Source organism: Calonectris borealis, chromosome 4 (genome assembly GCF_964195595.1).
Source record: "Calonectris borealis chromosome 4, bCalBor7.hap1.2, whole genome shotgun sequence".
In the NCBI taxonomy this organism is placed as follows: domain Eukaryota; kingdom Metazoa; phylum Chordata; class Aves; order Procellariiformes; family Procellariidae; genus Calonectris; species Calonectris borealis.
In genome coordinates this window covers 64764165-64780055 of record NC_134315.1, presented here as the reverse complement: position 1 = coordinate 64780055, position 15891 = coordinate 64764165, and the positions used below count along the sequence as shown (strand labels likewise).

Genomic DNA, 15891 nt, shown 5'->3' with positions numbered 1-15891 from the left:
TGAACAAAAAAGGGTTCCCGTACAAGAGAGTTCAGATCACTGGGCAGGCAATGTGCAACCCAACCATGGCCATGCTCTGCAACAATAAAGCATTCTGATGCATAGACTCTTGGTCCTTCAGGATCTTTGCAAGGCTAGCAAAGTTTAAGAAACAAAGTATTATTAAGGAGCTGACAGGAGCTTTCTGCAGCATTTCCTAGGTTTTCATACTGTGTAAAGCTCACCATGTTTTAATTGCAAACCACAGACTTAAACAAATCAAAAATATTCTGCAGCCCACTGGCACTGAAAGATGTCCTGTTTGCACCAAAATTCAGAAGTCTTTTCAGCTATTGTAGCAAAGTTTATTCAGCCAAAAGGCAAGTGGTAGTGGACAATGTGTAAACACTGCCACCCACCAAACATTTGCAGCCCTGTGGCTCCAAGGTAATACTCCACAGGGAAAGTGAGAAAGGCTAGTTTGCATCTGTAAAACAACTGGACATCAATATTGGCACTGTAAAAAACCAAGGAGAGTAGCTGTTTCAATCCAGATCTCGTATTAACCAAACCAGGACAATTCAGGGTAAGACTGGAATCTGCAGAGGTTTTAGCCAGCCTAGCCAGCAATTGTGATTTCATACAACCCTCACCACCCAAAGCAGACTCAGGCAGTATCTCACCTTACTGGTGATGCAATGTTTGGGGAAAAACCTCCACTTCCACCATATCACTAACTTCTAGCATGGTAAAAACTGAAACAGGTGTGAATCACAGAAGGGTTTTTCTCCAACATATTTTACACATACACACTATATACTACTGCCCATTAAAATACAAGGCTTTTTAGAAGGTCAGCAGGCAGTGCTTAAATTCTAGTAACTAACTCCCAAAGGGAATGAGACCTTTTTGAAGCTTGCAGTCCCCTAACTTTCAGCACAACAATTACTCCCAGGACCACATGGATCCTTCTTCAGACAAAACTAAATTTGAGGCAGAGCCTCCTAGTGCCTCATCGAGAGGAAAGAAAACAGTCATCAGGTCATTAATAGATATACTGATTCATAACAATAAAATAAAATTCCCAAAAGTCTGGCCCTGAAAGGTACATATTGGCTCACTTGTTTGCTATCTATTTCTGGAAGCTGCTTGATAGAGATGGTTAGTTCTGCTTCAGTGAGACATCAAGTTGTACTAGCTAAGAGATGTTCTGTATGCTCCACATTCAGACTCTGAGGATTTCACCTGTAAGTGAACAAGACACAGGACACGTTCTCTATGCAATGAAAAAGGATGATATCGAAGTGTGACAGAGATAAATATAGCATAGCCAATAGAATGATTCATACAAACACATGTGCTTTTCCAGCAGGACTCTTTTATTACCTTGACCTTGACTCTTCTGCTGTATTTTATATGGAGGTGGAGATAAAAAGCAGCATGCTTAGTTCTAATTAGCTCAGGAGCTAAATACATAACACCAAACCCGGCCTTCAGAATAACTTGAGTGGAATTGAAATTTGGTCACAGAGCAGAATCCAGTCCACAAAGCCTTGGCATATAGAGCAGAGGTATCTTGGGACCTACATATACTGATAAACCACAGCAATACATCGTCTGACAAGCAGAAATTAAAAAGGAAATACGATTCTAGTGAAAAACATTCTGAGAGTTAAAACTGGAACTTTTAAACTGGGTTTTGGAAACATTTGGCTACCACTAACATGGAAAATATTAATCTCTCCTCTCTTCTTTTTTTTTTTTTTTTTTTTAAAGAAGGAAAAGAGTGGCTTTTTTTTTGGTTAAAGATCCAGCTTGAAGGAAAGAGCAATGAAATAATTTCCTGGCTCTACCAGTGATGTTCTCCTGCGACAGAGCAAAGTCGATAACTCTCTGAGTTGTGGAAAGAGGAATAAAACGTTTTTTCTGCATTAAGTGTCATTATGGAGAACGTGAGATCTTGGACGTTAAGGTCCAAATTCTGACTTTGAGTAGCCTCTGACATGAAAGAAGTCTCAACCTTACCAGTAACAGTAGTGTAAATAGAAAGCCAGAGCCAAAGATGTTGTGCTCAAAACCCCACCATTTCCTGCAGGACTTGAGTTCCAGTTTGGCAAAACTAAAGGAATCAGACGTAGCTTCCAGGCTGCCAACTGCTTGTCCAAATCTCTATGTTCAGCAACAGAAAAGAAATCTGTTTTCTACTAGCAACAGTGGAAGGTTGCGTTGGTTTGTTTTCTTTTCATTTTCATTAAAGAGCTCAGTCTGCATGTCAGGTCTATAAAACAAAACCAACAATATGGACAGCTCATATCCTTTATAGAAGCACCCACTAAGGGTTCAGTAGTAACCATGAAAGGTGCCTTAAAAGCCACTGCCAAACATTTTCAGCTCCTCTGTTATGCACAGGTATCTCCCATACTACATCCCTCAACCAGAGGAATGGTGACTGAATTTGTTATGAGTCCCAAGGCACACCTCCTCATAGAAGATGCAAACTTCAGGTGTGCAATTACATCCCCTCAGAGCTGCTTCACCATACAACCAGAAACCCCAAACCACATTTAGCAGGTGATTACCATCCCCCATTGTTCTTAAGGACGCCATTATAAAATTGAGGTATGGCAAAACAAAAGACTGCTGGGGAAAGGACTACGAATCTTAACAGCTTGCACCAATGTGGGAAAGTCTGAGCAAGTCAGAATGACCCTCGGCTTTAACATATAGAAAGGAAGTAAGGACTTGCCAGCAACATCCAGCTTTCTTTTAAGTGTTTCTGAAAAGTGTGGAGTATTTTAGACAATCACGCAGGCGACCCAAAACAAAAGCATACCAGACACAGAGGCCACTGGCTGCATTCCATACAGCTGGGTGTGTTTGCTTTGCTTACAAAGCATTTGTTTTTTGCACTGAAAGGTAAAGTGAAATTCTACAGCCCAAGCTATTGAGAAGATAAACGTGAAAAACTCCCAGATCAGCGTTTCATACGCCTTACTTGCAGAAACTATGATCACAGAACTACCCCAACTCAAGTCTTCTTGCTTCCATTCTTCCATGAAGAATTTGCCATACAATTCTGACAGTGTGACTTCAGCACCAACTTTGACTTACAGTTCCTTCGTATATATTCAGTTCCTTCGTATATATACAGTCCTTCGTAGAAATACTTCTTATTAACTGTATCTTGTAAGAGGCAGAGTACAGAATGGTATTTCATACTCACATGGGAGATGGGAAGAGGAGTGATACGGGCTTTTTCCTGGCTGAAATCGAGAAGCAACTCAGAAGGAATCCACCACAGAGTAACAGGAGGACTAAAAATATCCATAGGTGATACTGCTGGACAGTGATATAACAGTAGAAGTAAGTCTTGTACACAGCAGAGACCAGTGAATTGCAGTCTCTGGCAGGGCAAGCAAAGACCTGAGGCAGGCATACCAAACCCAACTGAGCCTTGAAATACTTCTCAATTTTCACTAAAACAGCAGAGGATGAACAATTTTGTAAAGATCTAAAAAAATTACCCAGGCAACAATAGGCTGCAAAGGAAAAAGAAAAACCCCAGTAAGCAAAGAACAGACCAGCAACTGAATGTCAGTGAAAGGCATTTTCCTCCTGAATGTGCAAAGGAACTCTTTCTTGGATCTATAAATAGATCCATCTGATGATGCGGGAAGGTCAGGTGCAGCACTACTGACTGATCACTCACGTATGAGAACTTTGGCACAGTAATTAAGCAGATCCTGAATCACTCAAAACTAAAGACCTTGGATACTGAACTGCAAAAGTGTGATGGATATGAATACATTTGTGTGTATACTTGGGAGCATTAGGAAAAGTGCAGGGGGTTTAAGAATGCCTTGAATTTCTCAAAATCTGCAAGGGTGGAAAAAGGGAAGAAAGCAAACAAGTTCCTCTTGATGCTGGTGTGCTGTAAATCCATGTCCCCTGCTTAAGCCCCAAGAACCAACCCCCCTTCCACCCCTTCCCCATGCTCTTCTTCTGTGGGGCAGGAAGAGCAACACGAGTCTAAGGATGCTGAGGGTGGCCATGCCACAGCATTGCTGCAGTGCCAGACAAGCACACACAGGCAAAGTACATCACGGCAAAAAACCCAATTGCAAGAAAATTTCCCAGACCAAAGGAGAGAATGGGACATATGTTCCTCCCAACCAAAACACATGAAACAATTTGTCTGTATTGCTGGACACACAAAAGCAGCAGCCTTGAAACACAGAACATAAAAAGAAGACCACACATATAACATACTAGCTTTCTCAACACACTTGTATCTTACCATGATCACAACGCAGCTGAGATTTCTACCTGTAGGTTGAAACTGAGGAGGCCACAACTATTAAAAAAGACACTCTATGAAAGTGCGCTCCATCACTGACTTGTTAATCTTTTTATTAAGTTCATTTGTAAGTTATTTTTAAATGTATGGACAATTTCTTCATCTGGATGATGTCCTTTTAACATTTTAATTCAATTTTTAGTTCAAAGTAAGGCTCTTCTCCCATAAATGTTTGTAAATCTCTTTATAATCCCTCATCTTTTTTTTCCCCTGATTTCAGAGAAGTTTAAAACATGAGCCATACAGGATAAGTATCTGTTATAAGTGACATGCAGTAATTATATATCACAAACCACCGAAGATTCCAGAAAAGTTCAGTCCATTGCACGCTCCATAGCAACTCCTGTAAAGCTCAAGTGATTTACAGAATGAATGAAATGGAAAAGGATTCACAAAGACCTCAGACCAGCCAAAGCATGCAATGAAATACCACCCATCTTAAACAATAGACAACGCGTGTAGCTACTCTTTCTACCAAAATTTATAAGCAGACAGCTGAACTGAAAAGCAAAGAAGTTTTGATAGACAACCAATACTGGGATCATATTAAGAAACAACTCCCCCACCTCCCGCTCCGGATCTATTTCCTGTAGAAAAATTCATAAATGGACTGTCCTCCAAGCACTTTGTTTAAAACCAAACCAATGCACAAGCTGAGTATGATCATCTCAGTCCTCCGTGTTAAATTGCGCTCAAAATCAAATACCATCAGGAAAGGCAGACAACCTACTGGCTGGCCAGCACAAAGTGTTAAGAAATTGGCTGGAACTGCTGATGGCAAAATTGAGAGCTTTGAAATAAGAGTACAAGTATATGAAATGCAAAGGAAACACAAGCACGCTACTAAAGCCTTACGCTTTTTTAACTTACTGAAGCAGGGTGGGGTTTTAGAAGATCACAACATTCCCCTCATTACACCCAGTGAAGTACAGAAGAGTTTTGTCATTTGCTCTATTGAGAACAGAGGGCTCTTAAAAGACTAAAATCCCACCTCTCTATTCAGCCAGCTGCAGACTGGCTCTGTCAAGGCTCCCATCCACCAGCAAGGTGCAGAGCTCTACAGACCTGAGGAGGTTACCATCCCAGCCTCCCGTGCTGCTGAGTGGACAGCTGAGCTGCTGCTCATCAATCAGCTGATGAATTGCTGCAGTTTACAGTCAGGAGGTTTAAGGCAAGTGAACAGCAGTGATGATTTACTTCAAAACTTCACGCTGTAAACCGAGTGATTCAGCAACTGATTCACAGTGGCTCAGCTGTCCAGGAACAGGGCGTGGGGTGGGGTGGACAGCTGGGACCTGCGATGTCATCTATACTATGCCATCCCCACTAGTGATTCAGAACCCTGACACTTTATCATTTCCGTAGCATGCTTTGTGCCTCCTGCATACTTCAAACTGAAGAAACAGAAAATTGATGTTGTCAATAGAGACAGCAGCAGTTTCCCCTACACTAGCATCAGAAGAGTATCACTGATTTCAATGTGGTATTAGACTCCCACTAACCTTGGGGAATATGATCCATTTTATGCGACAGGGAAGTGAACCTCTGTAATCCTAACCCACCTCGGGTAACCAAGGCCAAAAGATAAACCTCTATCTGCACAGTCAGTAGTTAACTGTGGGTCCGAACTAGTTCACAGTGATAACCAGCTTCATCAAGAACTGTTCACACATCCGTCCACAGAAAAACAGTCAACAGAAAAAGCATCATTTCAGTGCTTAGACCTGGCAGCTGGGAGCTTGGATCTGCTTCTGACTCTGCTACAAGCTCCTCATGTGGCTTTAGTCAAGTTACTCAGTTTCTCATTACTGCATTGCTCTGCTTGACAGTAGCAAGAGGGATTAGTGTGGGGTTACTTCCTTTCATTAAGTTCCAAGATCTTTTTCCAAAAGGGGTACAGAAGGTGTATCACACTATATTAATGCCAGAAGCATAGTACTAGCCTTAAGCATGAAGCTCTCTTGACATGGTTCCTTCTTCAACCTCATCAAAGCAAGACACCTTCCAAATCCAAAAACTGTTGCTCTTTGCAGACATCCATGCTTGGCCTTTTGGTGAAAGCTACAATATGCTTCAGAAGAAAGCACCATTCCCTTTTATAATCATAATAGACAGCCAAGTTATAATTTACAACAGCAAGCTGTAATAGTGTTAAATAACAGTACTTAATTTCATTTAACTGGTTCTACCTAAAACCTCATCGCCAAACATCTCTTTTCCATTTAGAAGACGCAGAAAAAATTCTGGTTTAAGGCGAACAGTTGCATAATCTGTTTTTCCATTTCCTAAGACCTTATGTTTCCATGAACAGTACAGAATTTTTACTGACACAGGTTGAAAGCAGTATATTTAGAGTTTCTGCAGTAGAAATACTTCAGTTAAAAAAACACAACAACAAAAAAAATACACCTTCCAATGTTTAGGTTGAAGATAAAAAGGGATGGTCCCACTTTGGCAGTTAAGAAAGCAAATACAGCTCTGTATCCAAATCAGTTATACTTGCCTCACACCCGTTTACACCTGGGCTGAATATCAGCCAGTGGTTTCTAGACCAGAGCTAAGTCTGAGGTATAGGAGGCTTGTAAAACAGTTGGTTCCAAACAGCTTGACTGGTTCCTTGGGAAATCAATGAGAAGAACAGTCTAGTCAAACTGACTGAAAAGAGTTTTTTCCCTAGTCTAGGCAGGGCTATAGCAGAAATCTCCTCCACTCACATGCTGCATCTGCTGGTTTGCCTCAGCCTCCAAGACCCGGCAGCAGTTCCCATGCTCGACTGAAGGCGGACCCTCGGGCTCTGCAATCTATGGGTCAAAGTCTCCTTGCCTTGAAACAGTTACATCTATTAAGTCAACACACAGTAGGTATGGTATTGAGCAAACGTAAACCAGCTTGGGTTTGAAAGGATCATTGTAAACACGGGCTAATAGCGTCTGAATCCCTGCAAGATGTTTAAGGGAGGATCAACTCACAGCCCTGATGGGCAGGTACTGTCAGGTCAGCACGCTGCTTTCATGCAGAAAGCACCTGGCCTGGTATCAATGAGAGCAATTATCTCAGAAATATCCCACTCTCCAATCTGACTCAAGCATATTTTTCCTCTGTCTTATTGCTCACGAATCTAAATGTCTCATCGTGCTGGCTGGTGCAGGCTCACAGCTTCCCAGGCTCATCTCTCTACTGGCATGTAACCTGGTATTTCTGGCCCTATTTCCCGATGTGACAAGACGCAAGCAGAGTACCTGACCCCACGGGAGGGGCAGGTGACCTGGGGAACATTTTACTCTGGGGAGAAAAGCATTTTAATGAATCAAAACCAAAATAGTCAGAATACGTGGATCTGAGTCATGCAGTGCTATTCTAGAGCTGCCTAGGAAGACTGAGCTGTATTGTTTCCATGATCCTGGTCATTTTCTAATTAAAAATACACCCGTACTGAACACCATCCATTCACGTTCCTCGCTGTAGTGATTTAGTTTTTTTAATACTATTTCTCACAGCAGCTATAATGGAGAAGAAATTAGCAATAGCTTTCAGCTAGAGGTAGAGTCCTTGCCTCCTGTTTGTAAATTATGTATTGTCCTTGCTGCGGCTGCAAAACACACTCTGGAATTTTTGTTTGCAAGCTCATTTTCTAGCAAAGTGTTTATTAGATGATGTGGCTTGGTCCCACAAACCCACACCAAGCGAAGGGCACTTGTCAGTGCTTGCAGAGTACACCTGTATATCTACTAACATTTGGGAAAAGATGTTTAAGTATGAACAATCACAAATTCTGCCTCCTTCATTGAAATACAGGCATCCTATTCCAACCAACAGCTTCCTCCTGTACTACCCAATCATCTACTGAATGGCAGAACAGTGCTCAAATGACTGAAGAAAAAGAAGACACATTGAGACAAAGGCAAAATTAGCTTTTCATTTAGAAACACTGCATAAAGATACAAGGAAATAAATGGTTCGGATCATCTCTATCTCCAAAAGTCGAGGGCTGTCTTCCAAAGACTATGCTTTAAATTAAATTTCCTATAACAGCAACCCTGCTCAACGCTGGAGCTTTAACACTAATCTCTCCAAATGGGTGAGAAGGATCACAGTTAATGGAAGGAGCTCTACAAACTGACCAGGGACACAGTTGCAAAGAACACCACACCCACATCAAGGATGTGCAAGAGGGAAGTGAGCACCACAAGCTTGCCCTTTTCCAAGTCATTTGACTGAGCTCCCACCACGTTTTCTAAGCGTAATGACACTCCAGTTAAAATCGGTACTAGCTGACCGACTGCAACCTTGCGTAGAAAGAAAAGTTTCTAAACCCTCTCATTTAGATAGGAAATCTTTGGAATGTGAACCATCCAATACTTCTTCCACTTCCCCTCTTTGCACAAGACACCTAAAGCTTGATATTTAGAAAAGCTTAGAACCACAATGCATCCCTTTTATCAGCAGCGTTCAGCATCTTTGGCCCCAAGCTTCACTTAAACCTTTCACAGATGATCATTTCAGAGGCGCTTGAGAGTACCAGTTCTACAAAGTTTTAACCATTTAGCTTTGTAGCACTTTTCCAAAGGTAACACCAATGCCCAAGTAGCCATATAGCCAAAGGTAGCCAAGAAAGATCCCTCCCACAGAATTTTGTCAGCTCTAGTAGGTGTCATAACGCCAGACCCTTACAGCAATGTAGCACAAACTGGCAATATGATCCCCACACAGCTCTTTCCCATCTTCACCCCAAGAAAAACTCACTTTTTAACTACTCTGAGTTACAAAAATAAACTCCCATGTTTTCAGCTTTTTCAGTTCACATTCCTTCACTGATGGGACTCCAGTGTTGAACTGTGCTTGTCATTTCTGACACAGTATGACAGCAGCTCACCCTGCAGACCATGAACAGGTATGGTGACTCACTGCATTCCCCAAGAACTGTTTAGATAACTCATACAACTGCAGCACAGGTAACAACACACTGTGCTGTCCCCAAGAACCTCAGCAGAAAGAAACCATGAAGAACGTGAACCAACAGAGATTCATTGTACTATACAAAAAAGCATTTTACCCAGTGTGTGGCACCGCTGTGAGCTTAACCCCCGATAAACCAGTACTTTCTTTCCTCTTTTACAAGGAGTTAACAAAACCTACAGTGGCTTGTTTCAGTCCTGCCTATTTAAAGGAGTGATAACCCCATCACTAATCCAAAAATCAGAGCTGGGTCTTACCTATTAGGTCTCTCCAGCACAGCTCACCAGTTAGCTACTTGTCTTGAGTATAGTTAGTATTGATTTTCAGCTGATTAGCAGCTTCTCTCCAAGACATCTCATTTGGAAGCTGTAAGATAAGCCTGAGGGACCCATCCCTCAAATGCTGTTCTTGGCTTTCAAAATAAAGAGACAGACTAGCGACCCAGTCCTGCCTGCCCAAGTCCCCATTTCCCACAGATGGCACGTTATCTCAGCCCACCATAGCTGTTAATATCACTGAAAGCAACCCCCTCAACTCTCCTCAGACGGATAGCTGTCTGTCTGAGGTACAGAGTACCTCTTTGTTCACGGCTCTTTTGATTTTTCAGGCCATTCTTTCCCTTTGAGAGGAGTCAGCCCTCCTCCGCTCTATTCAGGGGAACTCCTCTGAAAGAGTTTTCCTCACCCCTCAGTGCTATATTTAGCTTTACACACAGGCAGACAGGGAGGCACTGCTTGTTGTTATGGCTGCCTTAGTTTACAGTCTGGCCTAAGCACAACATAGCAGACGTAGCTGACGAGCAACACATTGGTTTTGGGTCATTTAACAGCCGTTACTCTCCTTCTGCCTCTGAACTGCTCCCACCTCACTCAGCACAGGGGCCTGAAGTTCTACCACAGTCACACACAGCAGATGCCCAGCAAAAGTGAAGCGCATAAACACACTTGGGTGACACCACTCACACAGACCTGTCCCGCCCACACAACCATTTTATGCAGCCCTACAACAGCAGATGCCCAGCAAAAGAGAAGCCCATAAACACACTTGGATGACACTACACACACACCTGTCCCACCCACACACCCATTTTACGCAGTCCTACAACCACAATCTGGCAAATTAGTGCTTTTTCATCCCTCCCATCCGAAAAAGCATCCATCAATTGAACCGATGGGCTTAAGGAAAAACGGGGAAAGCTTCTCCGAGGATTATAGCCACAGAAAGATCACATCGTGCAGTTTTAGTACCCTGTTCCATCTTAATACAGGGAAAGGGACAAGGAGAAGGACTCAACCACTGCACTGCCAAATGCTTTTTCTGCTGGGCTGAAGTCTCTCTCCCCTCCCCAGTATCCTGATCCCCCAGAAACAAGCAGTTCTGGCTGTACAGAACTGAATAGCTAGTAAGGAGATAAACACCAGGGGGAAAGAGACCATCCTGCCGGGGTTAGAAAGAAGACGGATGGATGGATGGATGGATGGACGGACGGACGCACACTCGAACACCGCAGACGCCCCGGACCGTACCTGGAAGTGGCCGCAGGCGCTTCCGGCCCCAGCCGCTGCTTTACCGCCCACAGGCACGCATCGTCCACGGCACGGCACGGCTCAGCTCGGCTGGGCTCCCCACACCGCCGCTTCCCTCGCCGGGACTCCCCAGGCTGCAGGCGGAGCGCCGGGAGGCGCTGCTCCCCCGCCCGCCCCCGCCCCGCCCCGCCCCGCCCCACCACCTCCCCCGGGCCACGGGAAGGGCGGGAGGCGCCCGCGCTGCAGCGCCGGTGCCGGCGGAGGCGGAGTGTGAGCGCGGTCTGTCCCGGCTGCAGAGCCGGCTCCTGGAAAGGCTGTTGGACCGGCTTGACCAAGTCCGCTCTGGGTGCCACCAGCGGGCAGGTGTCGGCGGTGCTGGTTTCAAACCTGGAACTGAACCGTGTGTGACTGGACTCGGCTGAGACGGCCTGAGAGCGGCCACTGTCCACCCGGCCCTGCATCTTGCCGCTGGCAGCGGTTGTAAGTGAATACTTACAGATGGGCAAGAACAGGACGTGCATACACGATACTTCCTCCAAGCAGTGTCTCAGCTTGTATTTTCAGCACAGGGGATTTCCTGAGCCCGGTGCTGTTTGTCTGCTCAGTGACCCTCAGCAGGTCTCTCTTTCCAGTACTTGTCCAGTTCCCCCTGCGGCCCATCCACAATAGTCTTCAAAAGGACTTGCGCAGATTCACTACAACTCCTCAGAGAGGCATCGTCCTTCGTTTCTCTTGAACTCGGCTTACTAGCTTCCATCTGATGTCCCCTTGCTCTTGCATGGAGTAACAAACACTTTGCTCCTACACACTCTCTCCAGAGCACTCCATTCTCCACTTCTTGCATTCTCAGTCACCACTTTTCCAGGCTGAAAAGTCCAAGTCTACCCAGTCACTTCACAAACAGCATCCAAATCTCTGATGATCCTTGTTATCCTTCTCCAACCTTTTTGCAGTACTTCTAAACCTTCTGAGATGAGGGAAACAGAGCTGCACGAGCACAATTCAAGGTGCAGTTGAACCTCAGATTTAGGGAGCAGTACGCCAATTTTCCCTGCTCTCCATCCCAATCTATGCTCAATTTCCTTTTTTGACTGTGACTGGGCACCGAGCTGGAGCCACCCCTCAGAACACCCAAGATCTTCGGACCCAGTGGCAGCAGCCAGGTGAGAGCCCATACTCTACATGTGAAGCTAGCTACGTGGATCATATCTTTCACTAATTGAAGAAAAACTGTCCCCGGTAGTTAAATGCTCAAAAGACAGGTGCCTCTGGCTACTATTTCTGCACACAAGCACATAAACCTGAGTTCCTTTGGCCAGGACGATTTTCGAGGCAGTCATAAAATCCTGCCCACCTGCATTTCCATTTCTTTAAATTCAGTCTCTAGACAGAAATACTTTAAAAATCTGTTTTTAAAATAATTGAGCTGGCAAGACAACTAATAGTAAAGGGACCCCAGCACAAAGGGCCTCTGCCCACACAACTCCCTTTCTGGAATTGGGACTTGAAAGTGCATGTGATCTCATTGTGGATTCTAGAAATTACTTGCAAGTCTTCGAGTTCTGGATTCACACAAAAGCCGCTCTGTCACTTTGCACAGTGTCACATATAATTTGAAGTATAATGAAATGACATTGCAATGTTTTTTCTGAAGGAAGATGACACAATGCCAAGTCGACGTCACAGCACTTACGTATCCCAGTCCTTTTCCCACTTTGGTGAGTATGTCAGAGGATGGTGCTACGTATCTTCCTCAGACTCTGCTCTGTGATGTTTCTACCTCCGTTTCCTCTCTGTGACAGGTTTCCCAATGCAATAAACTATTTAACTTTGATTCCTGTTTACCTCTACAATTCCTTTCATCAGACAACTCTTGTTGCCGTACCTACAAGAAATCTACTAGAAAAAGATTTAGATTTCATCCAGATAAAGGGTATTCCCTTTTTCCTTTTGCCCCTCTCAGATTCGAGGACAAACATTTATTTTTCCCGCCCCTTGTCTCCTGTATTCTCAGACACGATCTTTTATTAAAGCAGAAATATTTTACTGAAGTAACTGCATGTACAGACATGTTTATCCTAGTTTGTTTTGGTGCAAGCTGACAAGAGTGAAGGCAGCCTGTGGGCTCTGTGGCAGAGAGAGGAGGGGTGGTGCAGTGAACCAGAGGAGTGACGGGTGGTGCAGCGGACACATTGTGTGTGAATCAGCAGCACTGCGCTGCTGCAAGACTGGCAAATGCTACAGCTCAGTGGGCTGTAGTCTAGTATAGTGTTAAGCAAGCGAGGTAATTTGTCTGCTGTGCTTGGCATTGCTCAGGCCTCATTTGCAGTAGTGCAAGCGGTTATGAATAATTTGGCAAGAGTTGAGAGGAGATCAAAAATTGTAAGTAGGTAAGAAGTACAGTCATGAGTCAACGTTTCAAATGCAAAACATGCCCAGTCTGCATTGCTCAGATGCTTTTCTTGTTTATTCTTCCCGTTTTTGATATGGTAGTGCTCACAATCTCACAATGCAGATTAAGGGAATTAAGCACAAACAAAAACTAAAAAACTAGATGGGGCTGATTAAACCAATTAGACCAATGCTCACTAAACAAGTTCTGTGCAGGTAATGTTCTCCTAAAATCCAGGCCCAGGTCCCATGGCTGGATCTGCTGGCATGAAACCCAGCATCTAGGCTGGGCTTTAACATGCAACCGTCCACTATGGTAGAAATACAGACTACAGACTAGGACTGCAAAGCTGGCCTCTGCTTTGCCTGGTTATTTGAGTTGTGGAAAATTTCATCCACAGACCCATCTTATCTCCATTATTACTATAAAAACATATTTTTCCTCTGAATGTGAAAACTGAATGTGTTACTTCAAAACAAACTGGATTTTAGGAAAGAAGGCACTGGAAATCTCTGGGCCCAGAGTTGTTAACTCTATGCAACTTCTGTTGTGGACTAACTTCCGTTACGTGGTTAAAAATCTGCCTACTGATAAAACAACCTCCCCTCCCTCCAGTCTCTGGGTTTATCCTGATCCCACGCAGCGTTGCTTGTGCTATATGCCCCAGCCAAATATCATAATTTCGAAGTGATAAACCAGAAACCACTTCCCTCAGTTTACCTAGTAATCTTTTACTGGTTAGATCATGCAAGCATGGTCTGTAAAAGTGATGTTAAGTGATGCTGAATTTTAAGGATAAAGAGAGAACATTCTCTCTTGTTTCAGCAAGTAACTGTCTGGACAGTTCTCCGTCAGAGCAATGTGAAACAATTGGCTGAACTAGCTGCTCTCTGCCTCCTGTAACTCCAAAGGATCATCAAAGAAGAATAATTAAGAGAAAACAGCCAATATCCATTCTTTTTTTCATTTTAATACTTGTTGCTGTGCAAATACATCAACCCTTACCCTGTGGTTTGTAGCACTTCCCCACATAAAGCAGAAAGACATCAGGTTTCATTTAAGCCCTACGTTTATTCATTTTGAACTTGAACTAGGATCATATTAAAAACAGATTACAAATCATTTAAGAGCTATTAATGCTTGCCAAAACTAACCTGTGGTTTTTAATCAGAGGAAAGTCAAAGTAAATGAAAAGTAGCATTTAACTCACTGTAGAGAAGTCATGTTACATAAAAAGTACACAACGTATTTGGTGTTTCAAAAAGTACTCAGCAGAATCCCATACACAGAGAGTACTCTTGATACAAATGGATGGAGAGAAGGATTTAGAGTTTGAAGTCAATTGTCTGAAATTCAAAAGTAAGCATTAGTCTGGCAATATTAGCACACATTTAAACCCGTGCACAGAACTCCTGCTGAGATCATTGAGACACCTGCACAGGTAGAATTATTTACAGAACCAGATACCAAAACTCTTGACCACCTTGAATTTTCAAAAAAACTGCTTCAAATTCAATTCACTGTAAACATTTAGATTAGAGGGATCAGTCCAGCAGATCACTTAAACCTTGCCTTGGCTTCAAGTTTGAAATTAAGTGCATACTTCAGTGATTTGACAGAAGGATTCAAGCACAGCCTTCAATGTTTAGATGAAGTGGTGTGACAGTGCAATGGTTGTGTGTTGAGATTAAGAGATGTACAAGCACTCAGGGCACTTGACTGGTAAGCAAACAGTAATTCCTGTGACAGATTTTTTGTAATGAGACTTTGATTTTTACAACTTTGTCAGAATTTAAGCAATCGGAGTTAAAAGTGTTGATGGCAGGTGCCTGCTTCAGGCTAGGGCAAAATTCAGGTAAAATTATTTATGCTCTTCTGAAACGGTGGTGGACTAAAATCTAAAAAGCTCATGCTCTGGTGTTGATTACAGCTTTTATATTTGTTACTGTTACCTATTGAAGGAAAACATTCTGTGACAAAGCCTTGGACAGGGACTTGAAAATTGAAAGAATACGGTCCCTGTAATTTGCCTTTAATGTTTTGCCTTTAATGCAAGAACTGTCCAAATTCAGACAAGCTCTTAATTTCTGAAAGCTGTCTGCCCTACAAGCACATGTGAGAATTTGTCAGCATAATACTTACAGACCTTCTTGTGACTGACAGCATCAGTCCCAGGCTTCAACGGCTGAGCTGGACTTGCACTGAAGTGACCCCCTTCTGTGCAGTGGGCACCAGAGGTGAGAAGATAGAGTCTTCTATATTCTCAGTGCCCTCCATGTTAGCACCAAGACAGTGTGAAAAGGAGGAAAAAAATTGACAAAAATGTGGAAGGATCAAATACTATATGTTGGAGAGAAACAAGATGTGATAAGGAAATTGAGTATTGGGATAATATAGTTAGGGAGGAATCTTAAAGAAGAAATTAGAACTGTAGAGGACATCTCTCAAATGGAGGTATCTCCATTGGAGCTCAATGCCATTTGCAAAGGAGGTAAGCACTGCCCAGATGAGCAAAGCAAGGCACAAAAGTATCAAATTCTGTATCATCTGGCAGGCCAGCAAGAGGAACATGCAACTCCTGAATCCCAGTCCATGAGCCAGTGCCTCAGAGACAGAGAACTCTGAAAGGAGGACTCCATTCAGACATTTCACACACCTGAGCTTGACCTGGTACTTCCATT

At 43.4% G+C, this 15891-nt stretch overlaps 1 protein-coding gene across 1 annotated transcript in view; it reads right to left on the bottom strand.

Annotated features, from left to right (window-relative positions):
* The window catches only part of RASGEF1B (RasGEF domain family member 1B), a 33656-nt gene extending 22709 nt beyond the window's left edge, over positions 1 to 10947 (bottom strand). The window contains exon 1 of the mRNA XM_075150614.1: positions 10819 to 10947. The gene's annotated coding sequence lies outside the window, so the exon portion shown is untranslated. The remainder of the gene's footprint in view (positions 1 to 10818) is intronic.
* Between the last annotated feature and the right edge of the window lie 4944 nt (positions 10948 to 15891).